Source organism: Thamnophis elegans, chromosome 2 (assembly GCF_009769535.1).
Source record: "Thamnophis elegans isolate rThaEle1 chromosome 2, rThaEle1.pri, whole genome shotgun sequence".
Lineage (NCBI taxonomy): Eukaryota > Metazoa > Chordata > Lepidosauria > Squamata > Colubridae > Thamnophis > Thamnophis elegans.
The window spans coordinates 138425690-138438628 of NC_045542.1; the positions used below are offsets into that span (position 1 = coordinate 138425690).

General features: G+C 37.9%; 1 protein-coding gene across 13 annotated transcripts in view; it reads left to right on the forward strand.

The window, feature by feature from the left end:
* Positions 1 to 12939, forward strand: part of CADPS (calcium dependent secretion activator) — a 440774-nt gene that overhangs the window by 275868 nt on the left and 151967 nt on the right. The window lies entirely within an intron of this gene.

Below are 12939 nucleotides of genomic sequence, written 5' to 3' on the forward strand. Positions count from 1 at the left end.
AGTGGTGAGCAGGAAGAGAGCAAGATTGAACCCTCCCTAGCAATTCACAGAGTCTATCTATAGTTATCACAGATAATTGGTTTATTCTGGCAAGTTTCCGTTAGTAGATGAGCTATTCACATGTACTTGTTCTGACCTAGGCTTCCTGATACAGTAAAAAGCATACACTGAGTAACCAAAAACCCTCTTTTTATTTCAAAGGCTGTGAATTATGTTCATTCACAGTCCATAATGAGTCACAAATAGTTTGTAAAGAGTCCAACAGTGCTCTGCCCAAGTCTTTCAGGATAAGGCTAATAAGCATCCAACTATCTTCCTTGAAACACTGCCAAACACCTGATTAGCAATTAGATTGACAAGGCCACGTGGAGCACAAAGTAAAAATGGAGCTTCAGAACGTAAACCGACCAGCATGAACAAAGTTGCTTCCTGCAAAGGGTCACATGTCTTTGCTCCTCCTTTATGTCCTATGGGAGGGGCCAATCAACTCCAAGCCTTACTCCCAAATCGTCCCTTTTGTGTTAACTGTTCTTGCCTTCTGGCAGCTCTATGCATGCGCACACTGGAAACAGGCTCCCTCTGTTCCTCTGCCTCGCTGATGTCGGACTCTGGAGGCTCCGAAGGCAGCACATAACTTCCAGATGGCCCTGGTCTTCTCTCTGCCTCCGACGCAGAGTCCTCATCTGAGCCTTCCTCAGACTCCAGGACTGGCCCATTTTCCTCCCCAACCTCCTCACTATCTGACTCTGCTGACAGCTCCACAGGCCACCAGCAGACCCCAACAGTAGTTCTTGGTTCTTTGGACCTGACATGGCCTCCCCTAAGAAATTAGTCTTGTCCCAACCTTGTTAGGAATCCTACCAGCAGTTTAACTAGTTGGATAATGCCATTGGTATCTCATATAATTACACATTGTTTCATTTTGTATATTTTCATTACACTGTTTTTAATTTTATATTATTTTACTGTGATTGTTTTATGTGTGCACTACCAAGCCTCCCACAATTGTGATACTTCAGAAATGTAATTTTTAAAAATTAAGCAACATAATATACAGTATGGGTAACAAAAATGACTCAACTTGTACCAGTGGGATGTGTGTTTAGAAAATTCTCTCTCGTGTGAGTGCCAACCTATTTCATCTGTGGACACACGTTTAAAACACTGCACCTATCCATTTTGGACAGGTGTGAATAAAATGTTTTTGAGCTGCTTTTGTGTGTGCTCTTGTGCGAGATTTCTCACAGTGTAGCAATGTCACAGATGTTATTTTGTAGGACGAAAAGCCTGTTGAATAAGGCTGTAGCAGGTAAACTTGGACAGCAGACAGTTACAAGATCTTGCTGAAATACTTTTACAAAATTTTGTACAGAGGTTTATCAAATGATAGATAACTTCAATTTAGTCAGAAAGAAGATTCCTATGAGTAGAAGTCTAAATCACTGTGTATACATCATAGCTGTTGCTGGAAAAGATAGGAAGATTCATATTTATCAGATGAGTTAGAGTTGAGTTTCATCCATATTCACAAGACCTGAGCCAGTGGGACAAGTATTTGTCTAGGACTTTTTATCCTGTTGATTTGGAGACACTTGTATAAAGGGGGGTTCTAATATAAAATTCTAATTTACTAGTCAAACTATCACTTTTATGGCTTATAAAATTAGGGCCCTGCAGGCACAAGAAATTAGGAAGTAAGGTTCTTCAAATGAGTGCAAGTTTATTCCATGCTACCTCTAAACAAGAATCTGAACTACTAATGGCCAAGACAAATTGTTGGTAGATAAGAGTTAATGGAATTCCAGGGTGGGGGTGGGGGGATGGACTTAGATCATTTGTGGGTATGGAAGGATTCCAAAGTGATGATGCATTTGACTCCTTCCTCAAGCTCAGCCTGGTCATCTCCTACAGGCTCAATCTGTGAGCCAAAATACATTGTGGCTGTGTTGGTGATTCCAGTATGAAAGGAGACATACAGATGGAAAGTGCATTTGTTATTACTCATAGCTACATGGGAGAGGAACATATTTCAGAAGGAGTGAGCAGAGGATGGAAAGGAACGAAATTCTCTGCGTGTGCTGCAGTTTCCCTGAAATCTTAACTACACATATAATACCAAGGAAAACCAGAAGATGTAATTGTACATTGCACCGTGATAGTTTACGCCAAGAATTTAAAGGATCATCCAAGTGGTTTGTGGGCAAAGTTGACATCTAATCTATGGTCTTCTTAGTGAGCAGTGACTTTCACCTTGCTATAGGTGGGATCATAATGACTTCAGCTACGGCAAGAGAAGTCTGCCAATCCCTGGATGTTGTCCTGAATTTTTTTGTGCGTATGATTTGGGTAGAATATGGATATAATCTAGAATCTGGGTGATGCAACTTTGCTGTAATGAGAGTTGCCAAAATTTCTAAGATTTATATAAAAGCAAGTTTGGCCCTAATTGTTGGCTCTGATTGTTTAATGAAGCATTTACACTACTGCTCTGATTAATATATCTAACTGAATTGTTTAAAATTTAGGGTGAGGATGTACTTTTAAAATGCCAGCACATTACATATAGAATGACTGTTTATGAAATAAGTTAAATTCTGGCAAATTTAGCATTATTTTTCACTCCAACTTCTATATCAGGACATTCCATATGAAGCTCTAACAACATTTAGAGACAAAGATATCATTTTTTTTTAAAAAAAAAGTGGGGAACCAAGTACTTATGCACAGATATGAGTCTTCATACCCACTTATAGATTTTTTTAAAATTCCAATTTCTATATTCCATTAATTATTTTTCATTTTCTTTCCATCTGTATTTTAAATTTCAGGGTTATTTTCTCTGGTAAAAGTGTATTAATATGGTTCTCCCTAAAACTAAGATTTGCTATCAGAATACGCTGGCTTAAACGTAATGATGGTCAAAGAGACAGTTCTTTCTGGCTTGGTATCAGTTCTCTATATAAACACTAGACAGTGATGGAGCTGTGATGGTTTGTCTGTTTTTGCTCTCTCTGTGTGTAAGGTCAGACAATGAGAGGACAGTAGCTTGCAGTCAGTGAGAAAGTGCAGAAAAAGTGTGATTCAGACGGTGCAGGACAGCCCGAAGGCCGCGGCTGACAGAATGAATGACAGGCAATCGAAGGAGAGAAACTAACTAGATGCTGTTCAAGGTCCTGTTTTTCGTGAATATAGTCCAGTTATCAATGCAGAACAGGGAAAAATGGCTCCTATTAGGAATTCCCCTCAGGCTACTTCCAATAGGAAATTCTGCAGACTGTGTGCCATATTATCTGAATAATACACCAAACTCAGAGCACTGGATACATTCAGACTTTGCAAATAGGGTGTTCGGAATTCTCTATTTGGGTGTTTTGATCTGAGAAGCAGAATAATAATTTCCAGTGGATATTTGAATATGCTTTATTCTGATTGCTCTTCTGTTTGTTTAAAGCAAATGTAATATTGTGAATTCTTTATTGGCCATGTGTGTTTGGACACACAAGGAATTTGTTTTTGGTACATAGGGTCTCAGTGTACATAAAAAGACAAGATACATTCATCAAGAATCATAAGGTACAGCACTTAATGATAGCCATAGGGTACAAATAAGCAATCAGGAATAATCAATATCAATATAAATCGTAAGGATACAAGCAACAAAGGTACAGCCCTGCAGTTATAAGTTGGAGGAGATGGGTGATAGGAACAATGAGATGACTAATAGTAATAGTAATGCAGCCTTAGTGAATGGTTTGACAGTGGTGAGCGAATTATTTGATTAGCAGAGTAATGATGTTTAGGGGAAAAACCTGTCATTTTTATAGTGTTATTTTGAGGGTAAGTGTTGAAACAATTTATGTCCAGGATGCGAGGGGTCTGTATATATTTTCACGGCCTTCTTTTTGACTCGTGCAGTGTATACACACACACAAACACAAACACACACACACACACTTTGATTCCTGGTTTCTAATCTGATGCCTTATCCCGCACCAGTGTTGGCAAACCTATGAAATATATCAAAGGTGACACGCCAAAACATTTTGGGTGACACACTAGCATCACCTAACAATTATTCTGGAAAGCAGACCACATTCTTGCACAATTTTCAGAGGCTGAGAGGAAATGGGGTGCACTCTTGCATGCCTCCAATGCCTTTAAAAATTGCATAAGAAAGGGTGTGCTTTCAGGTGGGTTTTGCATGCAGCAGAGGCCACGGAAGAGCATTCTCCAAAGCTGCTTCAAGAACAAAGACCTTATAGACCTGGAGCTGCCTCTAGTACAAGGGCAGGGGCCTATCAACAGAACACTGCAATGTATGACAGATCCTGGGGATGACACACGAGTCGACTGCAATTTTTAAAAATAAATTAATATATAAGGAATTGTTTCTCTTTTGTTGGCCGGGGAGGGTCTGGAGGTATGGCATGCCAGCAGAGTCAAATTAAGCATTTCCATCAGTGCTCTGGATTAAGTGCTTTCCATTTCTACACAAACACACACGCACACACGGGCGCACACACAAACAAACATACTCTACATGCATACCCATTTTGATATTTAGATCAAACTAGATTCTTTTTTAACTTACTCCTCTGGATCAACTTTGCCTATTTCATGAAAATCACATCAGAGATGAAAGTTGTAGGAATTAAAATGCTGGACTGAATGTAGGTTTGATTGGATTCAGCAGGGTTCTAGCATTCATCTTGAGTTATGGGAAGGTACATAAGTAGGAATAGCCTGGGCATCCTAAATAATTCAAGGCAGAAAAATTGGATAAAGATCATCATTGGCTTTGGCAAAACTAACAAATCAAAAAAGAAGTCACCATGATGAAAATTCTTTAATTTCCCAATATACAGACAGATTTAATCATAATTTCACCTGGGAAATGTGACCATCCTAGACCAAGCCAAGTCCAAAAGTGCCAGGGAATTTCTAGAAGCCTGGCACTGCAGTCATCAATGGACACAAAGACATTAACAACATCTGTAGACTATGCAAAAGAGACTATTACCCAGCCCAAAAGAGAACAAAAAGACTCCAGCAGCTCTCCACTAGAAACCAGTGCCCAGATCAGCATAGATTAACTTCAAGGTTAACATCACACCAACATCAAGGTTAATATCACCAACAATCAAGTAAGCAGTACCCCAATCAAGAAACTGCCAATGAAGCAAACAGCAAACAGCTCAACTAAAGAATCTCTAAGATTGCTCCCACCAGCATTGACAGACAAGCCACCAGAATATAAACTAACAACAAACTGCACTCCTTACTAGCACTGATGATGTTACCTAATTTGGGTAATTGAAAAAATTGCCAGAAAACAAGCAAGCTCAGAGAGCACCAAGAATCCTCCCCCCCCCACAAGCCATCTTAAAGGTCAAGCACAAATCAGCACTGTGACAATTGTGGAAAGAGGGTCCATGGGCAAATTAGGCAGGAGTTGGTTGAAACCAGATGTGGTTGTGCACATGAGGAGCAACCCACTTTCATGTTTTTCCCACTAACATTTTTTTTGGGGGGGGAATGCTTAATTTGACACAGCTGCTTGTCTGATGTGATGTGGTTATGTAACCCAACAATATGGCTGGGGCATACAGCAAGGCAGCAATCTGGACATGTATCATAGCAGTCACGGGTCGTGTAAATCATTTATAACCATAGAAGACTTTCAAAAGGATAAAGATTTGTGGAAAGGAGAAAAACCCAAGAATGTATCCTTTAGCAATAGCAATAGCAATAGCAGTTAGACTTATATACCGCTTCATAGGGCTTTCAGCCCTCTCTAAGAGTCAGCATATTGCCCCCACAGTCTGGGTCCTCATTTCACCCACCTCGGAAGGATGGAAGGCGGAGTCAACCTTGAGCCGGTGAGATTAGAACCGCTGAACTGCAGATAACAGTCAGCTGAAGTAGCCTGCAGTACTGCACCCTAACCACTGCGCCACCTTGGTTCATAAACTTCACTATTAACTTTAAACTTCACTATTCCAAATTAGATATTCATTTGAATGGGATATCCCAAAATGGGAGAGGTTATCGTGAAAAGTTCAAAAGTTGCTACATGATTCTTTCAAAGCCACCCTGGGACAAAGTAATGTCAAAAGAATTAACTCATAATGTCTATTTCCGATGGCAAACAATTTGATTTCTTTTTTATTTTAATATATTTGCTGATATATTTGCTTTTAGCTGCATACCTAGCCCTGAAAGGCATCCAAGTGCAATTAGACCAGGGCATGGTGGGGGAGATGGAGATTCTCAAAAGAAATAGTGGCCTTAGGACCCCAATTCCTAATTATAATTTATAATTAACCTTGTGATTTGCACAAATAACTCATCTAAATACAGTCTTTGCCATAAGGAATACATTTTCCTTAGTAAGCTTTAAGAAAATTTCCATTCTGTGATTAGAATTAGGTTATAAAATTGAACAGATTTAGGAGAATTCATTTCTTATCTGTAACATGTCTATATTGGTTGTTTTTTTAAATCAATGATTAAAAACCTATGCTAGAAATGCAGTGTCCATTGTAATGGTACCTTTTATTAGCATAACACTCCTCCTTTTTTATTCCATACCCTCATCTGTACATTGTCATATTTAATTTCTCTTACAGGATTCAAGCAATATGAAACGAGAAAAACACTGTTACTGTTGAAAATATGCCATATTTTTATGATATAGATTGACCTAAAGTCATAGTGAAATGCCTACATTGTTTTTGGTCTAATTATTGACATCATTGATTGGAAGTGTAGACACACTAGAAGTTAAATATTATTATTATTTTGCTTTTGCTTTTGTGTGGGTTTCCTTTTTCTGATTCTGACTGCAATTATACATACATGTAAATACTTCTTTTTTTTCTATATCTTTTTTTGTTTAAAGTTCAAATTCCATACAAGCAACGTTTCTGATTCCATATAGAAACAAATATAAAATTTCAGTGATCAAATTATTATATTAACAGGAGGAACTGGCCTCCTGTTAGAGGTGAGAATTTAAGGTGTTTTTTTCCCAAATGATTGTGAATAGCCTTCAGCAAGAGAAAGTGAAAATCAAAAGAGGAAGAAAAAAAAATCAAAGATCAGAATACCCCAAAATACCCCAGTTAACAGTGATCATTTAACTACATTTAGCTGTTGTGCCCCTGAATGGCAATGATCACATATCCGCATCTTCAAGTGTATAATACTGAATGAAACACTTTTAATTTTAATTTTAATCCCTGCAGTTAATTGCTGAATGTATTGTCTTCCATCTAGATAGATGAGTATCAGCATTTAGCATCACTAGTGAAATTGAAAGATGTGCAGCTGGGTGATAGTGTTTTAAATCTGACCAAAAAAAATTGGAAGTATTATTCTTTCTGACATGGATGAAGATTGGGGATTGTGAGGAGAGTAAAGATGACAGAACTGGTGCTAACCATTCTAACAAGAACTTGAAAAGCAGCTGACATGACATCTTTCCTATCATACTGCTGAAAATGTCAACTTTGTGAAGGACAGTGAGAAAACAGTTTGCCGAATATCTGAAAGGTAGATTCAAGAGATGTTCTTCATGTCAGATGTAATATAGTCTAGAGCTGTTTGAGAAAGGAAGTTCTTGCAGTTGTGATGGCCCGGAAAATGATTACAGTGGACCTGATGACTTAAGCCTTAAGTTTTTTCTCAATTTATAACGCACACCAATCAATATTACTGTTGTGTAATGTTAAGGCTTGCACTATTATTACAAGCATACACATTAGTATCTTGTTGGAACAAAACTGTAATTCTAACTATATAAATTACACCCTGCGATAATCCCAGCTTCAAAATTACAGGTAGATTTGGGGTCAATGCATTTGTTTAAGATATTGAAAAAGGAATTTTGGTTAGAATTGCAAAAGTTGTCCATTCAGCAAAAGAGTTTCTTGATTTCACTGTCTGGTCCAGGTGTGTTTGTTTGTTTGTTTTGGAATATGCATTAGCAGCATCTAGAAGAGAAATTATTGTCAGTATTAAATTTGCTGTGGATTTCTCTTAGTTTGCATACATCTTAATCTGCATATATGGTAAGGTGTACCACTACAGTTGATATCAGCTTTTTGAGTAAAAAGTTGAAATATCCCATAAAAACAATTGTTTAGCAAACCAGTTGCTGAGTCTTAAAGAATATTAAAATGCTTGTATGATTTTAAAATGTGACTAATTCAACAATAGATTTACTTTCGTTTACCAGACACCTGTTTTAAAAGAACCAGTTGTCCAATATTGGAAGTAAAAACTGGGGCAGAAGGAAAGACAATTATATGATATGGGCTTACTGTTCGTGTGTTTTTTTAAATTTCTTTTTACAATTTTTATAATTTTGAAGTAAAAGCTGTGACAAACCTTTGGAACTGGCAGTATAGAAATCTATCAATAAATGAAAAATAAGCGAATGAACATATTCTTGAATTCTTTCCACAAAGGTTGGAATGTATTGCTACCATGTAGCAAGATTTATGGATTTTTCATGAGTAGCAAAAATGACTACTCTTCCATGTTAGGAATCCTGTTCAGTTTCTATGCACTGGCTTTTGATCGGTGGAATGGAAAAACTGACCAATGTTATTTCAGGTGTTCAAGGCTTATTGATGCACCTAAACATTGGACTGAATGGGTTTTTTAGACTTAGTTTTTGTCACTTACTCTTTTTGTTTTCTTTTTCTATGTTTCTTCTTTTAAGAATTTAGAAAAAAACAAATGTGAAACTGACACACAATGTGAAAAGAACAAAACTTGGTATGTAGAGTGGGATGATGAAATACTTTATGTCAGCAGAAGTTTTATGTCCATGTCCCAATTTAAAATGCTTGACCCAAAATAATTTTCAAATATCACATAGTTCCTTCTCTGTTTACCAAGTCCAGAGGCACAGCCCTTATGGCCAATTAAGTTAGCAAGCTTTTTGACTGAGAAATAATAAAAGGATCTTTTCCACTACCACCCAAGTTGCATAGATAAAAGTCAATAAGAATCCATGGCCAGAAGAAATTATTCTTCTCCTTACCTGGTAGAGAAGTCCTCAATCTATTCAGAACTTTGTGAAGTTCTGAGGGAGAACAGATATTGTATATCTCTTTCCAATCATATCTTGTCTGTTTTGAGCCAGTTTTGGAAAGAGATGGCTTTGGAAGTTATCAGAACACGGCATAAAGCTTCCATGACCAGATCAAACACCTCCTTCAATCTTAAAAGGGAAATCTCATTCCTCCTGTGGCCCAAAGAAGGCATTGCCATGGTGGCGCAGTGGCTAGAATGCAGTGCTGCAGGCTACTTCTACTGACTGTTGGCTGCCAGCAGTTCAACAGTTCGATTCTCAGTGGCTTAGGGTTGATTCATCCTTTCACCCTTTTGAGGTCAGTAAAATGAGGATCCAGATTGTTCGGGGCAATATGTTCACTCTGTAAACAGCTTAGAAAGACCTGTAAACCATTGTAAAGTGGTATATACATCTAAGTGGTATTGCTATTGCAAGAACCAAAGGCCTACAGTTTAAATAGCAATAAGCTTCTATATCATATTTCAGGATTATGACCTAACCTGATTGCCTCACTCACCCAAAAAACAGCCAAAAATGGAACTAGGGGTGGAGAGGTACAGAAGTGGGCTGCTGCCAGTTTGGACCAGTTTGCCCAAACCTGTCGTTCCGATTCTGCATGGTTCTGAGAACTGGCAAATCAAATCACAGGCTGGCCCCGTCCCCGCCTGTTTTTCCACCCATTACTGGCTGTTTTCAGCCCGAAAAAATGACCTGAAAACATCTGAAAATGGCCCCAAAATGTGTGGCTCAGTGTTAACCCAGTGGCTCTCTTCTAGAGTAAGAGCTTCTGGTCTGAATTTGAAAAAAATCTACAAGTTGTTTTGACTAACACAGTTCCAAGTCCATTTTGCTTGAAAACAAACCATAGTGAGCTTGTTGGAGCCATTTCCAAAGCAAAGGTTCCACCTTATTATGACAAACAGAACAAATGGAATAAAGAGCCTTTGTTCGTTTGCCTCCACAGACTAGCACTGGCACTCTCTGCAAATGATGATAAAAATTTGCTCCCATTGAAGTCAGCAGAAAATAGCGAGTTGGAAATAGAATAGTTCCTGTGTTGGACTAAGGATGGGCAGAATGCCCTATTTCCACTCCCTGGCATTTAAAACTTTTTCATTGGGGAGTGTTTTGTGGAATGCAGCAAAATAAGCAGCAGTCTGCTGCTCTGATCCTCAGCACAATTGGAAGCAACTTATCTTGCAATGTGTTCAGAATCTAAGTGTCAGCCATGGCCATCTGTAGCCATTGGTTACCATTTTGTCTTCTTGGAATCAGCCGCTTTCTCTGTAGTAAGCATGTCAAGTTTGCCATAAGTTTTAAATTGATGTCTTGAACTAAGGAAGGAGTAGCATAAAAGAGCAAGTTTTCTAGCCACATTTTGCTTTGTTTTACATTTCTACTCATGTCAAGGCATCTTTCAGTAAAACACTTTGTAGGTTATTGCTTCAATCAGGGAAAAATTCACACATTTCATTTAATAATAGTGTGAGAACATGAGATGGGCAACTATATCACCTCCTATTTGGATTCTCCCTCATTGGGCAATTGGCTGACACATTAAGAGGCAGTGATCTGTGAGAACTGATCATGCAATAACTAGTGGTAACAGATTTACACGTTCACGTTATCAAGCAATAGTTGCAATTATCACATTGATAACATATTGTATACTTACTGAGTTTTATCAGTAAACAATGTGTTTGTATATTTTAGAATAATTAGTCTTGAAAACTAACTTCTTTAAAATAAGCAGAGATTTGGAAATTAGCACTGAGGCTTTTTTTATCATTATCATTTCTATTCAAAATAAGTCCTTCTATTTAACTCTTGGCGAAGCAATGATAAACAAGCCCATCGTTTGAAAGAGTAGGCTGTTGTCTTACTTTCTGATCATAGGAATGCTTGCTTATCAAAACAAAAATAATTTGGTGGGGGGGGGGGTTAAACCGCAGGCTGAATTTTTTATAGGTAGTATTTTGGCAAACCATATTTTTCAGAGTATAAGACGCACATTTTTCCCTCAAAAAAGAGGATGAAAATCTGGGTGCATATTATACACCAAATGCAGCATTTTTGGCCTCCTGAAACCCCACCCCGTTTGCAAAAATGGTCGTGCATAGCCTTTAGGAGGCTTCCAGAGTGCTCCTGGGGGCTGGGGAGGGCAAAAATGAGTGAAAAATGGGTCATTTTTTGCTTGTTTTTGCCTTCCCAACCCCAAGGAGCACTCTATAAGCCTCCTAAAGGCTATGCATGCCCTTTTTAAAAAAAAACCAGCCTTTTTTTCATGAAAACCAGGCCGTTTTTGGGAGGTCTGCAGAGTGCAAAAACTATTTTTTGCCTCTTCAAAATCTTGGTGCGCCTTATACTCTGAAAAATATGGTATATTTAGTCAAAACGAAGCCCAAATGGTCTTCCTAAGGTTAGATGCAGTCTTCTAATGATATTAATAGCATAACCAGGTTTAGAAACCCAGAACTCATTGAATGCAAGGAAATCTTCCTAGTGATCATTGAAGCATTGGTGTACAGTATCTCTGAGAGCTACTGCAGCCTCACCCAATTCCTTTTTAATAGAATTTAACTTCATGGTTAGATCAGGTAGAAAATCAACTCTTATTTTCCTCCTGTAACTTGCATGCACTATGGGATCTGCTTTGGAGATCTTCCCTGAAAAGCATATGAAGAAGACCAGACTAAAAAGTGTTTACTTATGCCTTAAGCCTCACTGAAAGGTTTACAGTTTATTTTCTCCATGTATTTTTTTTAAAAATCCAAACCTTCATCATTATTTTCTTTTTTTTAAAAAAAAAAGTTCAGAATTCATTTTAAAACATCGAGGTTATATACCCTGCTAATAATGTTCATTTATTCATATTTCTTTTTAGGTATTGGTAGTTTGAGTTATTTGAATCTTTAGGTCATAAATTGACTATACAGATTGCAGTTGGGAGAAAAAAAAATCTTGGGAACATTTTGGGTCTTTAAAAGGAACATAAAGCTTCCCAATTAACCCTTGACAGGAGGTTCATTACAAGCTTCGTAATCCTTTGCCAAGTCTTTTGTGTAGCGAAACTAGCCTAGTACCAAGGACTTAGGAAGCTTAATCCAAACATGGAAGGAGGCTTTAAACGAAAAGCATTTATTCAGTTTTAAGAATTATATTATCTTTAAAAGCAGGTACTTTCAGCTACAACCCTACACACAAATACACAAATGCTTGTGATATTGGTTGCCCATAGGAAAAAGAATACACTATTCATATGGCTCGTTTTCTGGTCTGAGATAGAGCAGGTTGGGACAGTCAGGATATCCCTCCCTCCCTCCCTCCCTCCCTCCCTCCCTCCCTCCCTCTCTCTCTCTCTCTCACACACACACACACACACACACAAATGCACACATGTTGTGGCAGTAATGAATAGAGATACAAAAGCGTGTTTTTGGAAACTCTTCTGCCCTTCCTCTTACACAAACACCGATAAATAATAGAAATGCCTAATATTTGCTCCAGCAAATGACTAATTTAGCTACTTTGTAGACACAAGATCTGTAGGTAAACATTAGGAAGAAAAAGGCACTTGTCTTTCAAAAGGAAATATAAGAACATATTTTTTTTAAAAAAATCCAGGGGGAAAAAAAACAGCGATAAGAGTTTTTTAACAGGGAAACAGACTGCTTTGGGAAATGATGAATTTTGCTTGAGTTGGCGGTGTTTAAACAGAGAGTAAATGGATGCACAACTGTCAGGGAAACTATAAAGGTGGACTGAGTAGAAAACTGGAGTAGATTAGTTCCAAAGTCCCTGCAAATGGCTGCATACTATTAAAGGCAAAAGATATTCATCGTTCTTTTCAATTT